Consider the following 8,322-nt stretch of genomic DNA (forward strand, 5'->3'; position numbering starts at 1 on the left):
ATGAATAATCACAGATTAGTCCAGTGCGAGTCGAAAAGTTCAAGATTTTCTATTGACGATTTGCGGGAAAAAAATTAAAAACTCAATTTTCTCAGAACAAAAATTTTTTCGTATACTTCACAAAATTCTGAACAAAAAAGGCACTTACAAGTTTTCCGCAAAAATGCACCGTTTTCGAGCAAAAAATTTCCGAAAATTGATGCATACGCTTATACCACCGCCCGCCGGCATGACGCCTTTAGGCGCGCACCTGTGATGGGTATATATCTACCACTAGTTGGGAGACACTTGTATGGAAATTTTCGATCAAGTATCACTTTTCTAGAAGAAAAAATGCCGGCGGTCAGAAGGTTAATAATGATGAATAACATATTAAAATCTGTAAATAATTTTTATCTCTTGCAGTTTTTCTGTAAAATTGATAGTATTTGAGTGAAAAATTATTCGAGACTAATATTTTGCAATTTTTAGTAATTAATATCTTGTTAACTATTGCGAAAATTGCAAACTGGTAGAGGACTTTTCGACTCAGTTTAGTCCGCTCTATCTACACAAAAGTGATTGTGTAGATAAAAAAGGTCGGGACACTCCGTATATGTATATACGATATATATATATATACATATATTATACATATATGTATATATATTTATACAGGTTATTCCAGAGCGACTGTACCAGGCTAATTTCTTGAAAAATATACATTTTTGTGAAAAATGTTTGAGACAAAAGTTTGTCGATTTCGAGGGGAACAATTAAGAGGGTATCATTGGTTTGACCTTGGGCAGCGTTGTTAAGGTCAGGGAATGGTCACGTTGGATTTTTCAAATGAAACCCCCCATTTTTCATAACATATTCTTGTAGCTATCCTCAAGAGCTTTTCAAAAAACTATAATAGAATATTTTTTCATCGAGTTACGAGGCTCGCATGTTACAGTATACCATCGGCATTGGCGTTACTCAAGGTGCTAAAACGTCTTGAATGTTATTTAGGAACATGACCTAGATAACATTTGTCAAGATCAAGGCTATTGAAGATTATTCTTATTTTTATTTTTACACAAAAAATTCCTTTTTACGTAAAAATGAAAATAAGAGGTACAACTTCCAATGGCCTTGATCTTGACAAACGTTATTCTAGGTCATGTCCCAAAACAACATTCAAGAGAGCTATGAGCCAAACTAATGTAATTTCCCAAAAATTAAAAATGTAAAGGATGTAACAAATATAAACAACTATTATAAACTTACAATATATTAAATTCGATATATAAAAATCTATAAATCATAAAATAATAATGGATTAACTCGATGACATGATATATGTTTGACAATTACTTTGGTATGTAGCTTTTAAAAGTTCCACTATAAAAAAGGATGTTCGCATAATAGACGTAGTGTGAAACGGTCTTAAAAACTAATAATTCAAATTAACGGCTATAAATTAAAATTTTTAAACCTATAAACGGACGAAATGAACAACTTAACATTAGTCATATAAAATATACAAACAATACATTTCGACCTATGCACGAGGTCATTTTCAATTGTAAAACAGAATCGTTATAAAATTATTAAATCAGATACCATATCTGTCTTCATAATACAATGAGCTTGTGTGAACCATTATTAAAAAACTGTTATGGTTACAACGTGTGCTGATCCACCGATGTTAAAGACCATTGATGTTCCTGACATATAAATCATGTCATCGAGTTAATCCATTATTATTTTATGATTTATAGATTTTTATATGTCAAATTTAATATACTGTGTAAGTTTATAATAAATATTATTATAATAAGTTTAATATATAATAAGTTTATAATAGTTGTTTATATTTGTTACATCCCTTACATTTTTTATTTTTGGTAAATTACATTAGTTTGGCTCATAGCTCTTGAGTTGGTATCTTAAATTGTCATTCATTGAGCCGTTTATTAAATATCTTAACATTCAAGAGGTTTTAGCACCTTGAGTAACACCAATACCTATGGTATACTGTAACTTTCGAGCCTCATAACTCGAAATATTATTAATATATTTAATGAAAAAATATTTTATTATAGTGTTTTGAAAAGCTCTCGAGGTTAGCTACAAAAATATGTAATGAAAAATGAATGTGTTCTATTTAAAAAATTCAACGTGATCATTTCCTGACCTTAACAATGCCATCCAAGGTTAAACCAATAGTACCCTCTTATGTTCCCCTCGAAGTCAACAAACTTTGGTCTGAAATATTTTTCATGAAAATGCATATTTTTCAAGAAATTGGCCTGGTACAGTCGCTCTGGAACACTCTGTATATACACGGTCGGCCATTTTACGGAATCCACTCAAATTTCTCCGTCCATAAGGCAGATACAAAAAAATAGTTCAGACAAAACTTGTTCAGGACAATGGGGGTCATCTTTCTAATTTAATGAAGTTGACCTTGAGGTCAATTTCCAAGGTCATTTGGAGGTCAGAGTGATTTTTCTAAATGGAACCACCTACTTTTAACACCGGATTCGAAGAGAGCGGAAAATTTTACGTCAGAAATGATATTCAAAAAATTTTTTTTTTGACCTTGAGGTCAAATCAAGGTCAAGTGTTTAAAAAGCGCTCAGAAGCAGTTTGTTTAAATGCGTTTATCTTATTTTTAGCATTACCCAGAAATAACGACGTGGACGTAGTAAGTTCTGTTTCCTTTGGGGTGCTTGTTTACCGTGAGTCCCCTTGCTTCTCACGTTTGGGGTGCTTGTTTACTGTGAGTCCCCTTGTCTCTCACTATTATAACAATTATAATTATTAATCACGAAGCAAATGTTCGAAGTTGCCTCCACTGGCTTCAAGGCACAAATTTACTCGCCTCTGGAAATGTTCTTAGCTAAGTTTCTCTTGGAATCGCTGCGCAAGCTCGACGAATACGGTCTTTCATGTCTGCTCTAGTTGTTGCAAAAACAACATTTCTTAAGTAGCCCCATAAATAAAAATCTTTTGAGAATTGTGCCTATTAAGTTGTCCACCACTATAAAATTTAGCCTTATCAGAAAAAAGTACAAATCTAAAAAAATTAGGATCATTTGCTATCATTCTTAAAGCCCATTGGCAAAATTCAATACGCATTTGAATATGATGTGGCTTTAACTCTTGAACCAAAGTTATGTGGTAGGCATGATATCTAAGAACATTCAAAATTCTTAAAGCCGTTCTTCGTGGTATACCAATTTCTCTTTCAATGGATGGACAACTTAATAGACACAATTCTCATTATTGGTCAAATCAAAATCCCCACTGGCACATATCTGTAGACCAACAAAATCGATGGAGCCTTATGATATGGTATGGCATAGTCAATGGTTACACGTCATTTGCAGATCGATATAAATCTTTCTTTTGAAGCTTTTAATCTTAGTTTCATAAACTCAGTATTGTTTGTGCATATAATGCGCTGAGTACTGCACTATCGTTTGATTCATACAAGCTATAAAACTTTTGTATTACGGAAACATCTACGTCAAGTGATGGCTCTACGAGTTGAAAAAATGTAAGTTTTTAATTTTTTTTCCGATTTTAGTATAAAGCCTATTGCAGTACTCTCAAATTTTGCGTCTACTTTAATCCAGTAAAAGGATTTTTTATTTCGTTCAGTAAATTTGGATATTTATATCCATCTGCAAAATTCCGACAATTTGGCCACTCTAGTATCCCCTTAATAACTTTTCTAAAAAAGTTTGTAAGACCCCGAAATCGCTGAACTTGAGTTATGTTTCTTGACTGAGCAAAATCTCTTATCACCTCCGTATGGTGGTCGCTTAATGTGATCCCTGAAGAGAAAAGAGTATATTCGAGATATTCTATTCTAGTCTTTAAGGAATGACACTTCTTGTAATTCAATTTAAATTTATATCGTTAATAACAAAAGAACTCTTTAAAAATTGAAAGTTTCTCCTTTACAATAAGGTCAAAACAAAAAATTTTTAACTATCATTTCTGACGTAAAATTTCCCGCTCTCTTCAAATCCGGTGTCAAAAATAGGTGGTCCCATTTAAAAAAATCACTCTGATCTCCAAATGACCTTGGAAATTGACCTCAAGATCAACTTCATTAAATTAGAAAGATGACCCCCATTGTCCTGAACAAATTTTGTTTGAACTATTTTTCTGTATCTGCCTTACCGACGGAGAAATTTGGGTGGGTCCCGTAAAATGGCCCACCGTGTATGTACATGTATTATATATGTATGTATATTTTAAACACTTCAATTTTGAAGTGGAATATCTCGATTTTGAATTTCGCTCCGAGTATTAAGTTTTAAAGCATATGGCCCATATTCAGAACGCGCTTACAACGATGTTAGCACGCTAACATACCATACTTTACGTCACGCATATTATAGAATTTCAGAGATAAAAGTGCGCTTTTATCGATAAAAGCGCGTTCTGAATACGGGCCTATATGTTCAGGACACTAAAATAAGCTTATTCTGTAAGTTTCTAAAAAATCTAAAGAAAATGGATTTTTTCGGAGAACGTCCTTAGGGGGGTCGGGTGGTTTGGAGGGTAAAAAAAAATGAATTTTTTAAAATTTCATTTTTGGAAAGTTGATTGTCTTGAAAATATGTTGCCAAAACTGTTCATAGAAATAATGTAAGATAACGGAGTTATTCACGGTTAATTGAAATGGTGCACAGGTAAAAATTAGGCGCGTTTGAGTTTCGATCTCTGGCTGTTACTTCTTCGAACAAAGAAACATCTGCCGGATTTCTGTCTTTTTTTACATTTCTGTTCAAACAAGAGGATAAATCGTATTATGGCCCAGGAATCGCCGAATATGACAAATTCATTGTAAGTACTAAAAAAAACATAAGTATTCTAACTCGAAACTTTAAACGCATTTTTCTCGAAACGTGCTTTTTCAAATTTGCTGACATTATAGAGAGAATATGGCTTAACGCACAGATCGCCGCTTTTTACACGTTAATTACAACTATTTTCTTCATACCCTAAACCTAAAAAAATAATAAATTTTTGAAAATAATAATTTTTTGGCAATTTAATGGTAAATAATGGTCAAAAAAGGATCTTTTTTTTTTTATAAAGGAGTAATTTTAACAAATCGCGATTTTTTATAATTTTGTTAGGTTTATCGTATACATTCAACATTATTAATTACAAATCAATTTGATTTTTTTATTTTAGATAACTAGTTCTGGCTGCACAATGTCAGCAATTTAACATAAATCTATGTAGACACGTTTGCCGCCATTATTGCCTCTCGGACATTTCTATATATTTTAATTACTAAAAATTCATACTTATTGTATAAAGTGCAAATAAAATATAGATCCAAATCTAAAATTAAGCTGTATCCATTTATCCACAAAAAAATTACAAAAAATCGTTGATTTTTTGACCCTTCAAACTACCCGGCCCGCTTAAGGTTACTATTACAGAAATTTTGTCTGCGGTAGCCTTTACAACCACAACCATTTAAGATCGTGACACTGATAAGAATCAGCCAATTAGAATTAAGATTTTAAAAGAATTATTAACTGTGATTGGCTCATTCTTAGGCCGGAATCAGACTATGCATTGAAGATTGAGATTAAAGATTAAAAATTGAAATTTCACCAATGAGGACAAAGAAATTTTGCTTCCTTTTGTTCTGATTGATCAAACTTCAATCTTTCAATCTTCAATCTCATTCTTCTATGCGTAGTCTGATTCCAGCCTTACTGTACGTCTTACGATTACTGTTACGAAAGGTGTGCCATGGCCTTTACACATATTCTACAATAAGTCATTAGTAAGTTCGGATCTACAATAGGGTTTTAAGCCTTAAGCCATAAGAAATGGGCAAATCGCAGTCGTTTATTCTTCTCGGATTCGACTGTAATTGGTCAATTTCTTACGGCTTACGGCTTAAAACGCCTATTGTAGATCCAGGGTAATAAATTAGAAGTCAGAGGCTAAAAATTGACCAATCACAGTCAAATGTAAGAATAATTGACTATGATTGGTCAATTTCTAGCATCTGACTTCTGATTTATTACTAATGGCTTATTGTAGAATGTGCGTTACAACTATGCTTATACAATTATAAAATAGGCATTACCCCGGATCTACAATAGATTTTTAAGCCTTAAGCCATAAAGAATGGACGAATCACAATCAATTATTCTCCTCGCACTCGACTGTAATTGGTCAATTTCTTACTACTTAAGGGGGTATTCTACTTTGTCAAGTAAAAATATCGATTTTTTTACATTTTTTTCAATCCTTATAGTCTGTAGAATATCTGTAAAATTTTATACAAAAATTCACAATATTAACGAAGTTATAACAATTATTCTGCGCAGCTGTCAGCGCGCTAACTGAGCGCAGTATTCTACTTTGACGGACGGACCATTTGCGTCAAGTAGTATTACTCTATGCAGCTAGATAGTGCTATATACAACTCAGGATGATCCTTTGTGTCTGAAATTTCGTTCAAAATTTCCGTTATAAGAGGTCAATGTGTTTTCGAGATACGGACGCGAATTTTTGAAGTGAAGCATAAATTCAGTAATCTGGACAATGGCTCCAAAACATCTCCATTGTGATAAAAAAATTATAGAAATTACAACATTCTTAGTCGTTTGCAATTTTAATGATTAAGGATTTCACAAAATTCTACAAATTATGGATGTGATGGGACTAAAAATCGGCCAGATTGCTAAAACGTACGCAGATGCCAGAGACAATGAGCGCATTAAACGTTCTGACAAACGGGCGTCTTAAGCGGACGAGTTTAAAGAGGCAAGGATTGCCAGGAGAGAAGAAATGGCTGCCAAACACGATGAATTTGAAGCTGAGGAAGGTATTTTATACGGAGCAGGGTATAGCCGATTAAGGGTAAGTTAATGAAATTACTCATTATTCACCTCGTAAATGCATGAGAAACTTTAAACGCGTTTTTCTCGTTTTTAAACGGCTTTTTTCAAATCGGGCATGTATTTTTCTCAATGAACTACTGGGCCGATCAACTTGAGCTTTAGCACATATAAAGTGTACATATTAAACTATCGTTTGACCCTCCAACTTTTTGATATCTTCAAAATTACTATTTTTCCGGATCGCAAGAAATAAATAATTTTTAGTAAAAATTGAAACACTTTTTTTCAAGTGCCGTTATTTTGTCAACTTTACTTCCAAGTATTTATTAGAGGACCGAACGATAACTACATTTATAAAGAATAAAACAAAAAAAAATTTGTTTGTTTCAAATGACGAGGATGGCAGCAATCATCACGCCCGATGAAAGCAAATTTTTTAATTTTGATATATATATTTACTTATATCTTTTACAATTAACAATAGAACGCTTTGTAAAAATTTGAGATAGTATTTCAAATATAGATAAATGTAAAATACATAAAATTAGCTGTATAGATTTAACCATTTTTACAAATTTAATTCCCAAAAATCATCTTAAAAACGAGTAATCAAAGTAGAATACCCCCTTAAAACACCTATTGTAGATCCAGACTTGTGGACTTTCTACAATAAGTCATTACCTAAGCTTTAAGTCTTAAACCGTAAGAAATTGACTAATCATAGTAAATTATTCTTCTCACATTCAACTGTAAGTTCGGATCTACAATAGGTGTTTTAAGCCTCAAGCCGTAAGAAATTGGCCAATTACAATCGAATGCGACAAGAATAATTGATTGTGATCCGTCCATTATAGCTTAAAGCTTACAAATCTATTGTAGATCTGGACTAATTGGTTAATTTCTTACAGCTTAAGACTTAAACTTAGGCTACATTTCAAAACGTCTTTTCCGAGGAAGATTTTACTCTATAGTATATGTTACGTGTACTATATATATGCTATAGTATGTTACATGTACTATATATTTCAAGTAAAATTTTCCTCGGAGAGGAAGTTTTGGAACGTAGCCTAAGATAATAACTCATTGTAGAAAGCCTATTACACTGACATTAAGGTGATGTCATAATGACCCGAATAATTTTTTGTCTACTCTTGTAATGTCATCTATGATTTTAGAAAATTAACAGCATTTATGGAATAATAGTCTAAAAAAATGAACTATTAAGCTACTGTGCGGTTAGTTAAAGCAAGTATAAATATAGGTGTATACAAAATATAGATGTTTAGTTTAATAACATCTTGGATCATTGGCTACATTTACACCATGCAATTAGGCTGTGACCTATACCCAAAGACATAGAGAATGGACTGCACGATCCGTGTAGTGGTATAGGATATGTTGGTCGAGGAAAATGAGAGAGAGGGACGTAGGTTGCGGCCAATCTGTGTCTTTTTCTACTCAA

At 32.6% G+C, this 8,322-nt stretch overlaps 1 protein-coding gene across 4 annotated transcripts in view; it reads right to left on the reverse strand.

Annotated features, from left to right (window-relative positions):
- Kap3 (kinesin associated protein 3) overlaps positions 1-8,322 on the reverse strand; it is a 70,742-nt gene that overhangs the window by 60,253 nt on the left and 2,167 nt on the right. The window lies entirely within an intron of this gene.

The sequence above is a fragment of the Trachymyrmex cornetzi genome, unplaced genomic scaffold (genome assembly GCF_001594075.2).
Source record: "Trachymyrmex cornetzi isolate Tcor2-1 unplaced genomic scaffold, Tcor1.1 scaffold1232, whole genome shotgun sequence".
NCBI lineage: Eukaryota > Metazoa > Arthropoda > Insecta > Hymenoptera > Formicidae > Trachymyrmex > Trachymyrmex cornetzi.